Here is a 19,446-nt window from a genome sequence, read left to right as displayed (position 1 = left end):
CCACCACACATGCTAAAATTCACAGGATGCACAGCATCTCCAAGTCTGTTTTATTATATGATAGTTTTTAAGCAGCTGTTTCAACACTTAGAAATGGTATTCTATACCATGTGAGTAAAATTGAAGACAATCCAAAAGTTTAAATGTAAATAAAACCAGGTCTGCCTTTCCTTTCCTACAACTATGTTCCATGTAATCCCGAGGGAGCATGGAGACTATGCATAGGTCCTTGTTACCTTCTACCTCCCTTTTGGAGCATGTCTTTCCTCCCATCCAACTGCACAAGCAGGGAATCCTGGCTCAGGGTGCCCTCTACACAAATACACCTGCTCTGCTACTGGCAACATCCAGGCCCACTGATGCTGAATCCCTGAATGGGGGAGCACTCACGTTCGGAAACTATTGTCAGATCTATTTATCAAAATTCATTTTCTCAACATGAGATTCTGCTTTCCATTAATTGTCATAATGGAAAGGATCCAATAAACCTATAGTCATCATGTGGAGGTGTTAATAGCCAGGAATGACTAGAGAGACAGAAATACCAGTTCTGAGTAGGCAGATAATGGGGTAGTTTGGGGGCAGGGAGGCATTCTGAACAATGTCCAACTATTTCCTTATAGGTTCTTTCATTTCTTCTCTTAAAAAATCTTCAGAATTAGTGTGAAAGAAGGGGTGACACTGTCCAAAAAGAAATGTACTCCTTACCTTACTTATGAAACTGTAACCCCTTTATACATCATCTTCATAATAATAATAATTTTTTTAAAAACCTTCAAAATTGTAAAAGAGGCTGGGGGGTAGCAGGGAAGGTTTCTAGTTAGATAACTCTACTTTCAGCTCAATTTTCAGTACCCTCAAAAGTGGTCTAAAAACTAAAGTCTTTTGGGGGGGGTGTTAAAGTGTTAGTGTCTATGCTATATTGTAATTCTTTAGCATAGTCTGTGACTGTTACTTATTTAGTATAGTAATAATAAAATAGCAATACTGTTTATGAAAATTCATCGTGAGTCAAGCACTCTCTGAGTGTCCTATGTGTGTACTACAATATTTATTTCTGTAACAATCCAATTTCACAGATGAGAGAATTGAGGTGTAAAAAGGCAAAGCAACTTGCTGTGCCAGACACAGAGAGGTCATGCCCGGGACTCTGGTCAAGATGAAACTTGCTGCCCAGCTGTTGCCACAGGCCATTGTTGCCAGCCTCAGAGCCCTTTACAAAAGATCAAGCCCTTCCCAGGCCAGCACAGCACAGGTTTCTGAGCCCCAGGTTGGCTGAGGTTTTGCCAGGCTTACATCTCACTTCTAACTTTTTCTCTGGCCTGACCCACTACTGCCTTTCCTTCAGACGTCTCTGTCTTTAGTAAGCATCCTGTACTCCAACCTCTGTCATAGCATTGGCTGCCAGAAGATCCAGACTACAGCCCTTGCCAACATCACACAGCTGAAAGTCTGATGCTCCTAAGCAGAATGTATAATATACACTCTCCAAATATAAAACAAGTATAGAACTCTCCTATCTGTAGCAGTGGTTGAAGCTAATACCTCGGAATATCTGAAAATTTGTCCTTAATTTTTATAATAACTTTATCAGCTATTCACATCCTCTAAAAACCGCCTGTTCAATGCACACATAACAATTCAGAATATACTTTTAGCACAGTTACAATGTTATATAACTAGTATTATTATAGAAGTCCAGAATATTTCAACATCCCAATCACTTTTCATTTGTCTTCAGTTTTGATATCCCTAAGCAATAATTCATGCATTTAATCTGTTCTTGCCAGTTACAAATTTATTTCTATGATCAAAGATACAGAGTCTCCTAAAATATGTCCAAGTTCTTGTTTGTCATTCTCACTTCCAGGGAATTTATTCTTTAAAAAAAACTGACAAAAGAAGAAAGAAGGGGAAATAAACTAGTTTTCTGCATCATAGTTTATAAAACTAAACAACAACAACAAAAAGTAACCTAGAAAGTTCTTCCATTGTGGTTGTCTAGCTAATGAAATCACAGCACATTTACAAAATCCAGTAGTATGCATCCATTACAGACTAAAGAGCAACAAGGAACATGCTTAAGGTTTTAAGCATAAAAAGCAGAACATAAAATTGCAACTATGACTATGTAAAATATGAACATATGGATAAGGAGTGAAAGGAAATGAAGAGAAATAAAAACAGTTGCTGCAACAGGATGTTGGAGCTGTGAATTCTTTTCATTCTGCTGAGTTATTTTATTATTGTCAAAATGCAGTCTTAACAATGAATCAGAATAGGAAGGAAATATGCACCTATTTTTACCAGTAAAACCTCTCATTTGTAAGGTGATATAGAAGAATTCTTGTTAAGGACAAGAACCTTGAGGCTACATGGACTTTGGCTTTTCATTCTGTAATATTTCTGAGCTGTGACACTGGGGTACAACTCTGTAAGGTTCATTTTCTACAACTATTTAGTTTACAAGGGCTAATCACACCATCTACCTTAGAGAGCCAAGGTGAAGATGGAGATAATGGTGCCTAGCAACATTTAATAAATGTCAGGTCTTATTGTTGTGTAGGTAATGGTGGCTAGAAGACAGTTGTGGTGCTGACAAGGGACAGAGGTTGTTCATGAGAATACTACAAACACTGCAATACACTGAAAATACAATTTTACATTGCACACACAGGCGGAGATTTCCAACACCTCTAGCAATTAGTTACACCGATTCTGGACCAGTTGCGTCAAAGGAAGGTTGGGGCTGGGTCATTATCTCTTCTTAGCTGAAAATACAGAGAAACAAGTACCTTTTAACACACTCACTGATGGCCTTGTTGAAAACTCAAATACTGCTGATTTTGCATGACTCATTTTATTAATGAATACAAAGGCCTATTAACTCTTCTCATTGTCATGTTTTTTCTATCATCATTAGTAACAAAGATACAGTATGTCTTCTTAAGTAAAGCTAGTGACGACTTTGTCTTCCCTCCTGTTATGGATGAGCCTCCAAGAGCCCATCCTTCCCTTGCTCATAGGATGCCAACTGAGCCCAGTCTGGGTCTCTTAAGTTAGTTCCTTTAATTCTCAAATCAGTTTGTCCTCTTCAGCCATCATTAAATAAAGACTGTAGAATGCCCCTACCTTAGCAGAAATCAAAACTTCTTGTTAGATCCCACATCTCCAGGTACAGCCCATTTCTCCTTGGAGGGAAAAAAAAAAATAGAAGAATGCTGAACATCATTGAAGTTTTTGAAACTATTGTATGTTATTACTCTTATTTTTAAAAGTTAAGATTATTGAGCTTATAATTATGAGCTTATTCAGAAAGTCATTTATTTCTTTTTAAAATTATATTATTATCTTTAGTTGTGCAAAGGAGTTACAATTCAACATGTCAGTTTATGAGTACCATGCTTCTTGATCAATTTTACCTCTTTCATTGTTCTACCCATCCCTCTCAACCCCACCCCTCCCATCAATTATCCTATTTTTATAGGATATACATAGAATACTATTACTGCACTCACCGTACTTCATCTACCCCCCTTTCTCTTGACCTCTCTCATACATGCTCCTCAAGGACCAGCTTCCAGGTATTTGTTTTGTTAGATTGTGAGTTAGTTGTTCTAAGGATTTACACCATGTGAAGTATCCCAAGGATATTTAGCTACAATCAAGTGTAGTAAGCCATACTATAATTTAATAAGTATTAACACATGAATATATTCATGAAACCATCATCATATATATTACAGATTGTCTAGTTCCCCTTTGCTGCTTTTATTGTCTTTTGTTTTTGTTTATGTTTGGGCAAAGATTTATTTTACTATAACAGGAGAAAGAAAGGAAAATGGAGAAGAGAAACATTTCCTGCTCTGTGTTATACAGAGAAGGCTGAGACTCTGAGGATAGTGATGTGAAGCCAGCCCAGGTAGAAAAGTCCCCATGAGACTCCAATCAATTCACTCAAAAAGTGGAAGTGGAGCTGCAGCTAAAAGTGGTAGAATATTAACCTGAACAAAAGAGCTCAGGGACAGCACCAATGCCCTGAGTTCAAGCTCCACAACCAACAACAACAACAAAAGACTGTTCTAGTCCTTCTTTGAAATCCTACTCTTCTGTTTTACCTCTCCAGGTTAACACTGATTTAGTTTGTGGGTTTATTGGTATATATGTATATGATATATATATGCATATATATCACCTTGTAATACATTGCAATATATTTGTACATTGCATAATATTGTATTATATTTACATTTTCTAGAATTTGTTTTAGATGGGTTTTATTATGTTAACCAAGCTAGCCCTGGGCTAGCTCAAGCAATACATTTGCCATAGGTATGTATCATTGTGCCCAGCTCATTTTCTGCAACTTTTTATATTAGTCATTTAGTGTGTACTGTTCTTTTTGTATAGCTTCTTTCACTTAGTATAATAATCTTGAGATTCATTCATGCTGTAGCATGTACCATTTATTCTCCTACAGTTTGTTTATCCATTCACCTGTTGATGGGAACTTGGGTTATTTCCAGTTTGGGCTTTTGAAAAAAACTGCTATGAGTATTCATATACAAGTCTTTCTACTGACATAAGCTTTCATTTATCCAGAGAAAATTTCTAGAATGGAATGAATAGACCATATGGCAGGTGTATACTAAAAATTTTAAGAAACAGAAAAGTTGTATTCCAGGATATTTGTATGATTTTATGTTCTTACCAACAATGTATGAATTCCAGATTCTTCACATCCTAATCAACACTTGGCACATGGTCAAGTTCTTTTTTTTTTTAACTATTCCAGTAGGCATGGCTTCTCCTTGTGCTTTTAATTTGCATTTTATTATTGACTAATCAAGTTGAGCTTTTCATGTGCTTACTTGCTTTTTAAAAGTTTTTTGATAGTGTCTATTCAGGTCTTTTGCTCATTTTTAATTTTTATTATATCCTGAATGCAATTCTTTTATTAGTTGTATGAGTTTCAAATATTTCCTTCCAGTTTTATTATTTTGTCTCTCCAGTCTTTTTAAAAGTCAAAGTTACTATTTGGTAAGTCTATATCATTTTTTATGCTTTTGGTGTTGTAGACAAGAAATCTTTTCCAGACAAATGTCATAAATATCTATTGCAGCATGATTTCTTTTAGAACTTTTGTAGTTGTCAGGTTTACACTTAAGATTATAATTCAGTTGAGGTAATTTTTATATGATGTGTACAGATCCAACATTTTTTTTCAGTGTATAGATATTTAATTGCTTCAGTATCATTGACTGAAAAGACAATTCTTCCTCTCTAGAATTCTCCTTGCACTTTTGTCAAAAAACAACTGTCCAGGGCTGGGAAGGTAGCTCAGTGGTAGAGCGCTTGCCTTGCATGCCTGAGGCCCTGGGTTCAATTCCTCAGCACCACATAAGCAAAAAGAAAAAAAAAGCCGGAAGTGGCACTGTGGCTCCAGTGGTAGAGCGCTAGCCTTGAGCTGAAGAGCTAAGGGACAGCGCCCAGGCTGAAAGTTCAGGCCCCACGACCGGACCCAAAAAAAAAAAAAAAAAAAAAAATCAACTGTCCACACACGTTGTCTCTCTCTTCCATTGATCTACTTATCTAACTTTATCCTAGCATTATACTGTCTTGCTTCATAATAAGCCTCTAACTTTAAAAAAATATGTTCATTCTTTTAAATCATTTCATTTCTATAAGAATTTAAGAATTAGTCCTTCAGTTTTATTTACTTATGTATTTTGCTGTATGGTGGATTGAATTCAAGAGTCATCTGTGCAAGATAAACACCTAACCAGCTATCAGTATTTATTTTTAGGAGATGTTACTAAGATTGTAAATAGGATTATGTTATTTCTGTATAACAGTAAGTTTGATGGAGTCTCAACAACATTGAGTCAAATATATGTATGCTCACAAATAATATTGTAACAAATATGTTACTCCATTCATTTAGGTTCTTCATTCCTTAGTAGTGCCTTGCAGTTTTCTATGTATAGGTTTCTGCACATTTTTGTCTGAATTACCCTATAGTTCATATTTTTAAACCATTGAATTATTTTTTATATTTGGATTTCAGATTTTTAATTGTTATAAAAGAAAAATTATTTTTGTTAGACAAATGTAGTCTGGCGCTTCTTTTCTACATTTTTTATTGCTATTATAAAGGTGATGTACAGAGAATTACATTTACATAAGTCAGATAAAGATATATTTCTTTTCAGACAATGTCACCCATTTCCTTGCTCTCTCACAGTTGCACAGTTTTTCCCTCTGGTCCCCACCCATGATGTGTCTCTTTTTTTTTTTGTCGGGCATGAGACTTGAACTCTGGGCCTGGGCACTGTCCCTGAGTGCTTCAGCTCAAGTCTAGTGCTCTACCACTTGAACCACAGTGCCACTTCGTTCTCTGGTGGTTAATTGGAGAAAAGAGTCTCATAGACTTTCCTGCCTGGGCTGGCTTTGAATCATGATCCTCAGATCTCAGCCTCCTGAGTAGCTAGGATTATAGGCATGAGCCACCAGCACCTGGCTGTGATGCATCTTTTAAATACTGGAACACAACAGAGCCCAGCAGAAATCAAAAAGCAAAACACACAGCTCAGACAGTTGAAACCGTCTATGTTTTCATAATTTGCCTGGCACACCTTAAATAAACATGAACCATTACAAGGAGCTATAATCAGATAGTATAGGAAATAGAGTGAGCAGAAGAAAAACCTGAAATATAAGGCCTTCACCTTTCTTCTACATGAAATTCACTTTTCTTCATGACAATAAAGGTCTCCACTTAAGGAATCATGATTAGGCATGATATCATAGAATGACTAGGTTCAAAATACTTCTTTTTTAGAACTTACATATGAGGCAAAAAACTATTATAGATAAGACCAAGAGTAAAAATTCTGTTTGGACTTTAGAAATTATCTTAATTTGTGAGCAGCAAGACATACATCTGTAGTACTAATTATGATCTTGTCCAAAGCAACAACCTCAAAACAAAATTCCAGAAGCAGAACTCTCAGAACTGTTTCTCTCATGAGTTCTTAGGAAGAGGGGAGGCTCTAACTCAAAACCAACTTCCTTGTGCTTAAAATGGAAGCTTGGAGCAAGCTGAAGGGTTTGATAAAAATTGATCTGTTTTCTGGGCTGTATATGCTGAAAGATTTCCACTCTGTTTTGGGAAACCAAATAAGAATGACTCCAAAGTGAGGTATACCATGACATTGTATGGAAAAAACTTGAATCAACACAGTTTTAGTATGTCAACCTCACAGGCTAGACTTTTTTTGTGTGTGAAAAAAACTGTATTGAGGGGTTACAATTACATGGGCAAGATAATGAGTACATTTCTTATCAAGCATTGTAGCCTCCTCCTTTGTTTTCCCTTCCCATCCCTTCCCATCCTCCCCTGCCCCCCCCTGCCACCTAGACTTTTAAATTCAGTAATTGAACTTTTAGTTCACATCAGTGATTCTTACAAAGTCCTCCATTTAATATTGAACAGTAATGATAATGACAGCACTGCTTCTTCATTAATGCTCACTATAGTCTTGGCCCTATGCTAAACCCTATGTTCATTTACCCTGTCGCACTGGCATAACTCCATATGGGGAGCATTAGTATTCTGATTTACAAAAGAAGAGACTGAGAATCAAAATTACTCTGTCTAAAGTCACATACTTAAGTAGGTGTGTGTGTGTGTAAAAGGAACCAACACCCATTTCCATATACAGTGTATACTGATTTTCATTAAATTCCTCCTTTTCATAGATATCACACTGAAATTCCTCCCGGATTTTCCCTTCAATCTGCTATCCTTCTACCCTTTTCCTGTCACCCTTTTTGAGGATGTTCAGGAACACCTTGCAATGAGCTCCAGCCCTTCACACTCAGTCGACAAGTATTTACTGAATGCTCACTTTAATACTTTATTCAGTCATCTGCAAAGATTTAGAGATCCCACTGTGTACTGTAATAGGCGTTAAGGATTTATCTGAAAACAACATAAACTGAAATCTCTTTCCTTGGGGAACTAGAATTCGAGTGCCAAAAAGACAATAAACGTAAGAAATAAATACAATGAGAGTTGAAAGACAGTAAGTACCAAGAGAAGGCTAGGAGAAGGAAGAATGGCAAATGTTACAGACCTGTCCACATACCTTGACTCTAAATAAAGGAGACTAAAGGCGATTGCCTCTTAGCTTATTTGCTCAAGGCTGGCACTCTACCACTTGGGCCACAGCTCTGCTTCTGCTTTTGCTGAGTAATGGGGAGATAAGAGGCTCTTGAAGTTGTCTGTCAGTGTTGGGCTTCAGCCTCCTGAGTAGCTAGATTATAGGCATGAATCACTGGCTCCCGGGTTATCCGGCATTTCTAATTGCCCTGAACTCTCGACACACTTGCCATATTCTCTTTCTTCTTCATCCTCATCCTCATCCTCATCATCGCCGGTACTGAGCAAAGGCGAACCACACTGTGGTAGGCCTCTCTCAGCAGTCTCAAACACAAGATCTGTGCACACACAAAAACGAGGCAGACGTCTCTGTTGTTCTCCGCTGTGGCCTGCTACTATCTGTTTTATTCCCTCTTCCCGCACAAGAACAAGCTTTGCTCCCAACACCGTCCCAAACAGAGGTCTTACCCCTTCCACCCCAAGTTTTCCTGAGGCTCCACAGAGCCACTAACCATCAGATATCCGGAACCGCCCTGGCAGGAAGCAGGGTGACGCAAACGATGTCAGGGTGCATCCTGGGAATTGTAGTCCGCGCCCCGTAGTGCGCAGGCGTAGTAGTAAAGGCGGGAAATGTTGGCCGGTGAGAGCAGAGCTCCATGGGATTGTAGTTTTTCTTGAATGACATAGGTTAAAGGGTGTGCGGAAGTCGGGCGGCCCGGTTTCAAGACTTCACTTCACCTCGGAAGAATGTTCTCCATGAATTCTTGTCGCCTTGGAGACTTGGTTTGGGAATTGGGTGCGACTTCATCTTACTGTGGATCTCAAGATGGACCAAGATAGCCCCCAAGTGGACAGAGTGAGTTCAAATGTGATACACCTGGGACCACAGCGTAGCAAAGCAGCACGGACTCCGGGGCCTTTCCCTTAAGAAACATAAAGGTGTTTTCGAAGGCTTACACTTTACCCGAAAAAATAGAAACATTTAAGAAAAAAAGCTGTCTTTTACCAGGAATCGAATACAGCAGGGTGGTGACATTGATCATGGAACGCACAAGCTTACATGCTGCATTAAAAGCCCCCTGTATAGATCATTTTTAAAAGTTTTTTTAAGGGTTGTTTTCTTTTTTAAAAAAATGTTTCATATTAAAGGTCAGTTTTCTTTTTAATAAATTCTTTACTTAGTTTCTTAGGTGAAGTGATTGTAACCTTCGAAACTTATGTATTTTCTTCCTTACAAGGACCAAGTAGTATTATTTTTTTGGTTAAAAAAGACGTATAAAAAAGCATGTAGAAGAAAATTTTAACATCATAGATCCACAGTACTTTCTCATGCTTACTTTAAATCTTTCCTTCCTCTTTTCATCTTTCCTTCCGCCTTCTCTCTCTTTCAAGAAAGAAAAGGAGAAAGCAGATTCTTCTTAAAAATATTCAATTCCCAATTGTTTGTTGCTAACATATATAAATAGTATGGTATTTTTTAATGTTAACTTTGTGTTTTGTTATTTTGATTAACCTGTTTAGGTTCTCTGGGTTATTTTTTACAGACCACTATGTTTTCTAGATGCACAGACTTTCATTTCTCACACACACATATACGTACATATATATCTATTTGTCCCCTTCTGTTTTCTTGGAAGTGTGTGTACTGTCCACATTATTGTCCAACTGTAATGACCAATTTCATATGTTAGTATGACTAGACCACAGTACCTAGATGCTTAGTCAATTATTATTCTAGCCCAGCACCACGGTTGTATGTCCATAATCCTAGCTGAGTAGGAGGCTGAGATCTGAGGATAGTGGCCAGTTTAAAGCCAGTCTGGACAGGACAGACCCTGAGACTCTTTATTTCAAAAGCTGGAAGTGAAGGTACAGCTTAAGTGGTGTAGTGCCAGCCTTGAGTGACATAGCCATATAAGAGTGGAAGCCCTGAGTTCAAGTCCCAGAGCTAGCATGCATGTGTCACACACGCATACACACACACACACACAAAAGTCAATAATTTTTTTTTTGTCATCAAAGAAGTCAAGCACTTTGACTATCTCCTTCAAGGTTTTTTATCTATGTCTACATTTTACTTCATTTTCTCAGTTTATCTGTTCCAAACTAATTTTTGCTTTGAGAACTTTATTTTTGTGTTTCATAACAGAATAGACTCTGCTTATAGGATCTTCATTTAGCTAAACTCTCTAATTTGGCTTATGCTACCATAATCTCAATAATATATGTTATTAGTGCCATTGCAATACGCAGGCTTTTCTCCTGTGTGTTAGTTCCCTTGCTGATCCATCAGTGAGGTATTAGTTTCCAAAAGGCCATTGCCTCAATTACAAGTATGTCTATAATACCAGCTACTTTAGAGGCCCAGATAGGAGGATTATTGTTTCAGGCCAGCCAAGACCAAAGTTAGTGAAGCTCTACCTCAAAAATTAGAACCAGGTGCTAATTTCCTTTCCTTTCCTTTCCTTTCCTTTTTCCTTTCCTTTCCTTTCCTTTCCTTCTTTTTTGGCAGTACTGGAGTTTGAACTCAACCTTCCTCCCCTCACAGTGTAACTCCACAGTTTTCAAGGATATTGGCATAATGTTAAAATCCTAAATACTCTTCAATTCAGAAATCCTGCTTCATTTTATTTATCCTGAAGAAAAAGTGTACATCTATGCAGAAAGAGACATGAAGAATGTTTTTCATTACTTCATGGTTATAATCATGAAAGACTGAAAATGCCCTATAAAAGTCAGCAACAGGAAATCAATGACATAGGCTGTAATGAATCAGTAGGATGAAATATGCCGCACCAATTGAAGAATACAAATTAAAGCTAACACAGAAAACTCCCAAGTACCTACAATTTAGTGGTCAGAGAGGATGAGTGTACATAATATTATTCTGTAGTTTGTACCGAAAATGTCTCCCTAATGTCCAAGTAATAAGGGGTTGATTCTTAGAGAGGTTCAGTGGCATGGCTTATATTTCTGATCATTTGTTTGAAATTCTTTTTTCAACTCTTCTGTATTTTTTTTTATGTTTTCTATGATGGAAATACATAAAGAAAGTATTTTGAAACTAAGAAATGAGTGGCAAATAAATCAGCATGTTGTCTCCCTTTAACTGTTACCTGTGAGAAAAAGTCTAATCCATTTAGAATAGAGTCACTTCTCATGTCCTGAGAGACCTACACATGCAGCTCTATCCATTGCAGCCCAAAAATATTTGTAAAAAACTCTCTGGTACTGAACATACATAGACTTTTTCCTTGCCATTCTTCCTCAAACAAACACACTAGTACAGCTACTTATCATGGTGTTTACCTCATATTGTTCATATTATATCTTTGATCTCCCAAATAGACTGAATAATGACTGCATATGGAAATTTCTAATGAAAAACAAAAGACTCCCACAGACAAGTGCTATTTGTGATGAATGGCCCTCTCTCAATAGGTAATAGAATAATGCACTGATGTGCTGAAACTCAACTACAAACACCTTACATTTAATGTTTTTTTAAATCCTTAATCTGTAGCATTGTCTGATTTCCATATTTTAAGTTGAATTGTATCCCCACAAAATGTATGCTGAAATTTTGAGCCCCAGTACGCTAGAATATGACTGTATGTGTCATGGCAGATATAATTAGTTAAAATGAGGTCATCTCGAATTAGAGTAGGTGGGCTCTTATTCCCTATGGCTGGTAATTTCATACAAAGAGAAGACAAGAAGGTAGATGCCTTGAGATCTCAAAGACAGAGACTGGAGTGGCATGTTTGCAAGCCAACAAATGCCAAGGATTGATGGCCACTATTGGAAGCAGGGAGAAGAAGAGGTAAAGAAGAATTCTATCCAGAGTCTCAGAAGGAACAAGGTCCTATAAATATATAAATATATGAATTTTAGACCTCTGACTTTTCTAATTTGAAAGGGAGATGTTTTTGTTGTTCTGAGGCACCCACTTCACAGTATCTTGTAATGTCAACTGTAGAAAATTAATATTAGTGGTATAAAAGCTTCCATCTTGGCCACTCAGAGCAGAGTTGGGAATGGACAAACACAATCTACATTAGACAATCTAAACTAGCCCCAAAACTGCCCTGCTCAGAAGACTCTATTCATCTAAAGTAGAGAGAGCTCTAAGTTTGTTCAGAGAATTGGATGGAGGTTTGACTGAGAACCTTCAATATTGAATTAGCTATGATCATTGTCTTACATTGTATGCATTTTATCTTTTGGAATGTCTATTTTGGATCCAAGGAATACATTAACCTAATTCAGTTCTAGAGAAATCAATGGGAACATGAAAGTACCTGATGACTATTCAAATATCAGTGACAACATACTTTGTTGAGATGAAGTCTTATCTATCTATGTTCAGTATGTCTCAGGAATTTGAAACAATTCAACATTCATATAATCTGTATTAAGAAAGAAAAACTGTACGTTTTCACTGTAACAATTCCTGACATAAACAACTTAAAGTAGGAAAGATTAGCTTAATTTCGTTAAGTTTCAAAAGTCCACTCACCTGGGCCTGTGGCTGAACCCGAGCTCTGGACTGTGGACTTAGGTTAAGGCAGCCATCATGGTGCAAAACACGTGGTGGAGCAAAGATGCTCAGATCACTGCAGCCAGGAAGGGGAGAGAGAAACAAGGGGAGGCCAAGGACAAGACATACTCATCAAATACACACCAACTGACCTGCTCCCTCCAATGATAGCTCCTCTCCTAACTTCTACCACCTCCCAATAATGCCATAAAATGAATACACCCATTGATTACATCAGAGACCTCAGGAAGGCTGGAGCATAGCTCAACTGGTAGAGCACCGGCCTAGGAATCATAAGGTCCTGAGTTCAAGTCTTAGTACCCTCAACAAATAAATGAACAGATAAATACATCCGAGTCCTATGAACCAATCATCCACCAACTGGGTACTGAGCCTTCAATCCCTGAGTTTTGGAGGGTCAGTTCCAAGCCATAACACAAACACACCATGATACTGGACACATACAGCAGTGACAGGAGACTGGGGATCTTCTTGCAGACCCTTTCCTCTTATCTCTGTCCAGTAAAGAATAGGGCTCTAATAGTCCACCAGACTTGGGTTCAAATTTACACACACTGGAAAGTCTGTGTGACTACTGCTATAAACATGTTTCCTCCTCTGTATAAAATTAATATTATTACATCTCCACCAAACCAGCCCTACAAAAGATTCTTAAAGATGTCCTACACATAGAAAACCAACAAGACCGCAATAAAGGCCAAGAAACTGCACCCAAACTGAGAATCCAAGAACCATAGGAAGAACCCAGTTTTCGCAGCCCCCAAGAAGGTGGATAACATGGCAGGAACTCCCAAGTACCTCTCAGTCCTATCTCTTAACGTTAACGGACTGAACTCTCCAATTAAGCGACATAGACTGTCTAGTTGGATTAAAAAACAAGACCCCTTGAAGGGTAAACAAAGGAGGAGGCTGCAATGCTTGGTAAGAAATGTATGCATTATCCTGACCATGTAATTGTAACCCCTCTGTACAGTATGTTCTCAAATAAAATAAAATAAAATTTTAAAAAAAAAAAGAAAAAAAAAAAAAAACAAGACCCTTCTATCTGCTGCCTGCAGGAGTCACATCTTGCCCGTAAAAACAAACACATTTTCAATGTTAAAGGCTGGAACAAAATCTACCAAGCAAATGGACCCCATAAACAGGCGGGAGTTGCAATCCTAATATCAGATAAAATAGACTTCAAATTAAAATTCGTGAGAAGAGATAAAGAAGGTCGCTACATACTAATTAAAGGATCTCTCCTTCAGGAGGATATTACAATTGTAAATATCTATTCGCTAAACAACAGAGCACCCAAATTTATCAAAGAAACACTACTTTCCCTCAAATCCCATATAGATCCAAAGACATTAATTCTTGGGGATTTTAACACACCACTCTCCCCACTAGATAGATCAACTCGGCAAAAACTCAACAGAGAAACCGCAGATTTAAACAGCTGCATAGATCAACTAGACTTAACAGACATCTACCAAACATTTCACCCAGCAGCATCAGAATACACGTTTTTCTCAGCAGCACATGGAACGTTTTCTAAAATAGACCACATTTTAGGCCACAAAGCAAACTTGTCTAAATTCAGAAACATTGAAGTTATACCTTGCATTCTCTCTGACCACAAGGGAATAAAATTAGAACTCAACACCAAAAGCCACCAAAGAAAGTCCGGTATCACATGGAGGCTGAACAACACACTGCTGAATCATGAGTGGGTCATGGAAGAGATTAGAAAGGAAATTCAAATGTTCATGCTATTCAACGAAAATGAACACACAAATTACCAGCTCCTCTGGGACACAGCAAAGGCAGTACTCAGAGGCAAGTTTATAGCTCTGAGCTCCTACATCAACAAATTGGAGAGATCTGAAACTAACAATTTAATGACACATCTAAACCTCCTTGAAAAAGAGCAGCAAGATAAACCCCAATCCAGTAGACAGAAAGAAATAATCAAAATTAAATCAGAATTAAATGAATTAGAATCCAAAAAACTATAGAAAGAATCAACAAAACAAAGAGCTGGTTCTTCGAAAAACTTAACAAAATTGACAAACCTTTAGCAAATCTTATCAGAAAAAGAAGAGAACACACCCAAATTAATAAACTCAGAGATGAGAATGGAAACATCACCACAGAAACAACCAAGATTCAGAACATTATAAGGGAATACTTCTCAAAACTTAATGCTAATAAGTTTGAGAACTTGACAGAAATGGACCTCTTCCTAGCAAATATTGACATGCCAAAACTAAACCAAGATGAGTTAAAGTATCTTAACAGGCCCATATCAAGCATTGAAATAGAAACAGCAATAAGAGACCTCCCAGCTAAGAAAAGTCCAGGACCAGATGGTTTTACAGCGGAATTTTACAAGGCCTTCAAAGCACAGCTCACACCAATTCTCCTCCAACTCTTCAATGAAATTGAAAGAGAAAGTTCACTACCGAACACATTCTATGAAGCCATCATAACCCTCATCCCAAAACCAGGCAGAGACTCATCAAAGAAAGAGAACTATAGACCCATTTCTTTGATGAACGTTGATGCAAAACTTCTCAACAAAATTTTGGCCAATCGACTTCAACAATTCATCCAAAAAATCATACACCACGATCAAACAGGATTCATTTCAGGGATGCAAAGCTGGTTCAATATACGCAAATCAATTAATATTATTCATCACATCAACAGGAGCAAGAATAAGAACCACATGGTTATCTCAATAGACGCAGAAAAAGCATTCGACAAGATCCAACACCCCTTTATGATGAAGGTTTTGGAAAAATTAGGAATCCATGGAACATTCCTCAATACAATAAAGGCTGTATATGACAAACCTACAGCCAGCATTATACTCAATGGTGAAAAACTAAAGCCATTTCCTCTTAACTCAGGAACAAGACAAGGATGCCCACTCTCTCCACTTCTCTTCAATCTAGTATTAGAATGCCTAGCTACAGCAATAAGACAAGATGCAGACATAAAGGGGATCCAAATAGGGAAAGAAGAAATAAAACTCTCCCTCTTTGCAGATGACATGATCTTGTATTTAAAGAATCCCATAGACTCCACTCCCAAATTACTCAAGCTGATTCAAAACTTTGGCAAAGTAGCAGGTTATAAAATTAACCCCCAAAAATCAATGGCTTTTCTGTATGCCAACAATGAGAAAAGTGTGGCTGAAATTAGGAAAGCAACTCCATTTATAATAGCCCCACAAAAAATAAAATACCTAGGAATTAACTAAAGAAGTGAAGGACCTCTATGATGAAAACTTTAAAATCTTGAAAAAGGAAATCAACACAGAACTTAAAAAATGGCAAAACCTCCCATGCTCCTGGATTGGAAAGATTAACATCGTGAAAATGGCAATACTTCCCAAGGCTATCTACAAATTCAACGCAATACCTATCAAAATTCCACCCTCATTCTTCAAGGAAATAGAAGAGGCAATCCAAAAATTCATATGGAACAATTAAAGACCCCGAATAGCAAAAACGCTCCTCAACAGAAAGAACACTGCTGGAGGAATATCAATACCAAATTTCAAACTCTACTATAAAGCCATAGTAATCAAAACAGCTTGGTATTGGCATAAGAACAGACCTGAGGACCAATGGAATAGAATTGAAAACCCAGAAATGAACCTACAGACCTATAGCCATCTAATCTTCGATAAGGGAGCTAAAACAATAGAATGGAACAAAGACAGCCTCTTCAGTAAATGGTGCTGGCAAAATTGGTTAACTACATGTTGAAAACTAAAGCTAGATCCTTATATATCACCGTGCACCAGAATCAACTCCAAATGGATCAAAGACCTTGAACTCAAAGCAGATACTCTGAAAACATTACAGGATGGAATAGGAGAAACCCTAGGTCTCCTTGGCTCAGGCTGAAATTTTCTGAATAGAGACCCGGAAACACAACAAATCAAAGAAAGGTTGGACAAATGGGATTGCATAAAGTTGCAGAGCTTCTGCAGGGCAAAAGACATAGCTAGCAAGATCAATAGAAAGCCCACGGATTGGGAGAAGATCTTTACTAGCCATACAACGGACAAGGGTCTCATATCTAAAATATACTTGGAACTCAATAAATTAAACCCCCCAACAACAAATCCTCAAAGAAACAACTGCCCAATAAATAAGTGGGCGAAAGACTTAAAGAGAAACTTCTCTGAAGAAGAAAGAAGGATGGCCAATAGACACATGAAGAAATGTTCAACATCCCTAGCCATAAAAGAAATGCAAATCAAAACAACATTGAGATATCACCTCACTCCAGTTAGAATGGCAAAAATCAAGAACTCTAACAACAACAGATGCTGGAGGGGATGTGGACAGAAAGGAACCTTACTTCATTGTTGGTGGGAATGTAAGCTTGTTCAACCACTTTGGAAAGCAGTATGGAGGTTCCTCAAAAGACTTCACATAGAACTCCCCTATGACCCAGCGATCCCACTTTTGGGCATTTACCCAAATGTTTACAAACAAGACCACACTAAAGCTACCAGCACAACAATGTTTATTGCAGCATTATTTACCATAGCTAAGATATGGAACCAACCCAGATGCCCCTCAGTAGATGAATGGATCAAGAAAATGTGGTATATATACACAATGGAATTTCTATGCCTCCATCAGAAAGAATGACATTTCCCCATTTGTTAGAAAATGGAAAGGCTTGGAAAAAATTATATTAAGTGAAGTAAGCCAGGCCCAAAGAAACATAGGTCCCATGGTTTCCCTTATATGCAATATCTAGTATATGTATGAGTCAAGCGGAAAAGGTCAGATAATGTGATGTTAGGAAAACGAACCCTTAAATATGTATTTTAATGTTTTTTTTCTTTCATGCACGTGTTTCTAACGCATTTATAAGATTATTTCTTTGTTGCTTTGTATGTCCCTCCCCCACAGTGCAACCCCGGCTTTCACTATATTTGATGTCAGTATAACTTGTGGAGGAGATGGGGACAAACAAGTCGTTTAAAGATTCAGGTGGACCTGTTGCAACAATGAGAAGTACAAAATGTCATGTCAAAAACGAGCTTTACAATGTCGGTGTGGGGGGGGGGGAAGGGTTGGGTGGGGGGGAGGGGGAGGCTGGGAAGGGAGGTGAAGGGTAAACAAAGGAGGAGGCTGCAATGCTTGGTAAGAAATGTATGCATTATCCTGCCCATGTAATTGTAACCCCTCTGTACACAGTATGTTCTCAAATAAAATAAAATAAAAAAAAATTAATATTATTAAGCCTGGCATCAGTGGCTCATGCCTGAAATCCTAGCTAATCGGAGGATCGCGGTTCAAAGTCAGCCTGGGCAGAAAAGTCCCCATGAGACTCTTCTCTCCAATTAACCATTCAAACACTGGAAGTGTAGTTGTGGCTCAAGTGAAAGAACAGTAGCCTTCAGCATAAAGAGGCTCAGGGACAACATCCAGGCCCTACAACCAACAGAAGAAAAAAAAAAGAAAGGAAGAAAGAAAGAAAAGAAAAGAAATTAATATCATTAAGTAATAATAAAATTTAACCTCCGAGGGAATTTAACATACTACTAGCAATATGACAAAGACTCAATGCATTGTAATTAAGCCACTTGACAACTTCCTATGGTAAGAGCTTAGAATCCAGGCGGCTGAGCGGCTGAGTGTACAGTCCCACGGTAGAGCCCTCCCTGTTCCTCGGGTCTGCTTACAGACAAGGAGTGACCCCAGGTCTCCGTTGGATGGCAACCTGAAGACTCACCTGCCCACCTCCGTCTGCTTTGAACTCTGCCACCTACAAGGCCCGAACCCCACCAGGGCTTATTCTTCCTAGACCAAAGCAAGAGCATGTGTCAGGAGGAAGCGGTACAGTGAAAGATGGAGAGGAATGAGGGAGCCTTACGGAGAGGGACTCAGAGCAGCTCTGCAAGCCAGGCTTTGTGAGCTGGAGGCAAGGGTGGTGCTAAAGGCAGGAATTTCTGGGCGTGACTGTGGGCAGCAGGTGGCGCTCATCCGATCTCTTGGGGAATGAGAGCTTTCTTTCTCTCTCTCTCTCTTTCTTTCTTTCTCACTCTCTTTCTCTCTCTCTCTCTCTTTCTTTCTTGTTTACAAGTTCTTTATTGTGAATATACTATACAGAGGGGTTATAGTTACATGAGCAAGGTAATGAGTACTTTTTTTTTTTTTTGTCGGTCGTGGGGCTTGAACTCTGGGCCTGGGTGCTGTCCCTCAGCTCTTCAGCTCAAGGCGAGCGCTCTACTTGAGCTACAGCGCCACTTCCGGTTTTCTGGTGGTTTATTGGAGACAGGAGTCTCACGGTCTCTCCTGCCCGGGCTGGCTTTGAACCGCGATCCTCAGATCTCAGCCTCCTGAGTAGCTAGGATTACAGGCGTGAGCCACCAGCGCCCGGCTGAGTACATTTCTTATCAAGCATTGTTGCCTCCTCCTTTATTTTTCCCCTATCATCCCTTCCCTCCCACTTCCGCAACTACACTTTCTTCCCCCCAATCCCCGCCTAAATTGTAAAGTTCGTTTTTCAACATAGTGTCTTGTACATCTCATTGTTACAATGGGTCAACCTGTATCCCTATTTAAACATCTTGTTTTTTCCCTTCCCTTCCCCTCCCCAAATTATACCGACGTCAAATACAGTGAAAACAGAGGTTTTACCATGGGGGAAGAACATACAAAGCAACAAAAAAATCACATGGTACCTTATAAATACATTAGAA

At 38.4% G+C, this 19,446-nt stretch overlaps 1 long non-coding RNA gene across 1 annotated transcript; it reads right to left on the bottom strand.

The window, feature by feature from the left end:
* Positions 1–1,749: 1,749 nt before the first annotated feature.
* On the bottom strand, positions 1,750–8,691 carry LOC122126853. Its single transcript, XR_006151019.1, has 3 exons — positions 8,151–8,691; positions 3,133–3,191; positions 1,750–2,771 (listed from the first exon to the last, which is right to left on the bottom strand). It is a non-coding gene; the product is annotated as an uncharacterized LOC122126853 (long non-coding RNA).
* Positions 8,692–19,446: the final 10,755 nt, after the last annotated feature.

This window comes from Dipodomys spectabilis, unplaced genomic scaffold, assembly GCF_019054845.1.
Source record: "Dipodomys spectabilis isolate Male_0828 unplaced genomic scaffold, ASM1905484v1 ptg000009l, whole genome shotgun sequence".
Taxonomy (NCBI): Eukaryota; Metazoa; Chordata; class Mammalia; order Rodentia; family Heteromyidae; genus Dipodomys; species Dipodomys spectabilis.
The sequence above is the reverse complement of the archived record's forward strand: the minus strand, read 5'-3'. Positions and strand labels throughout refer to the sequence as shown.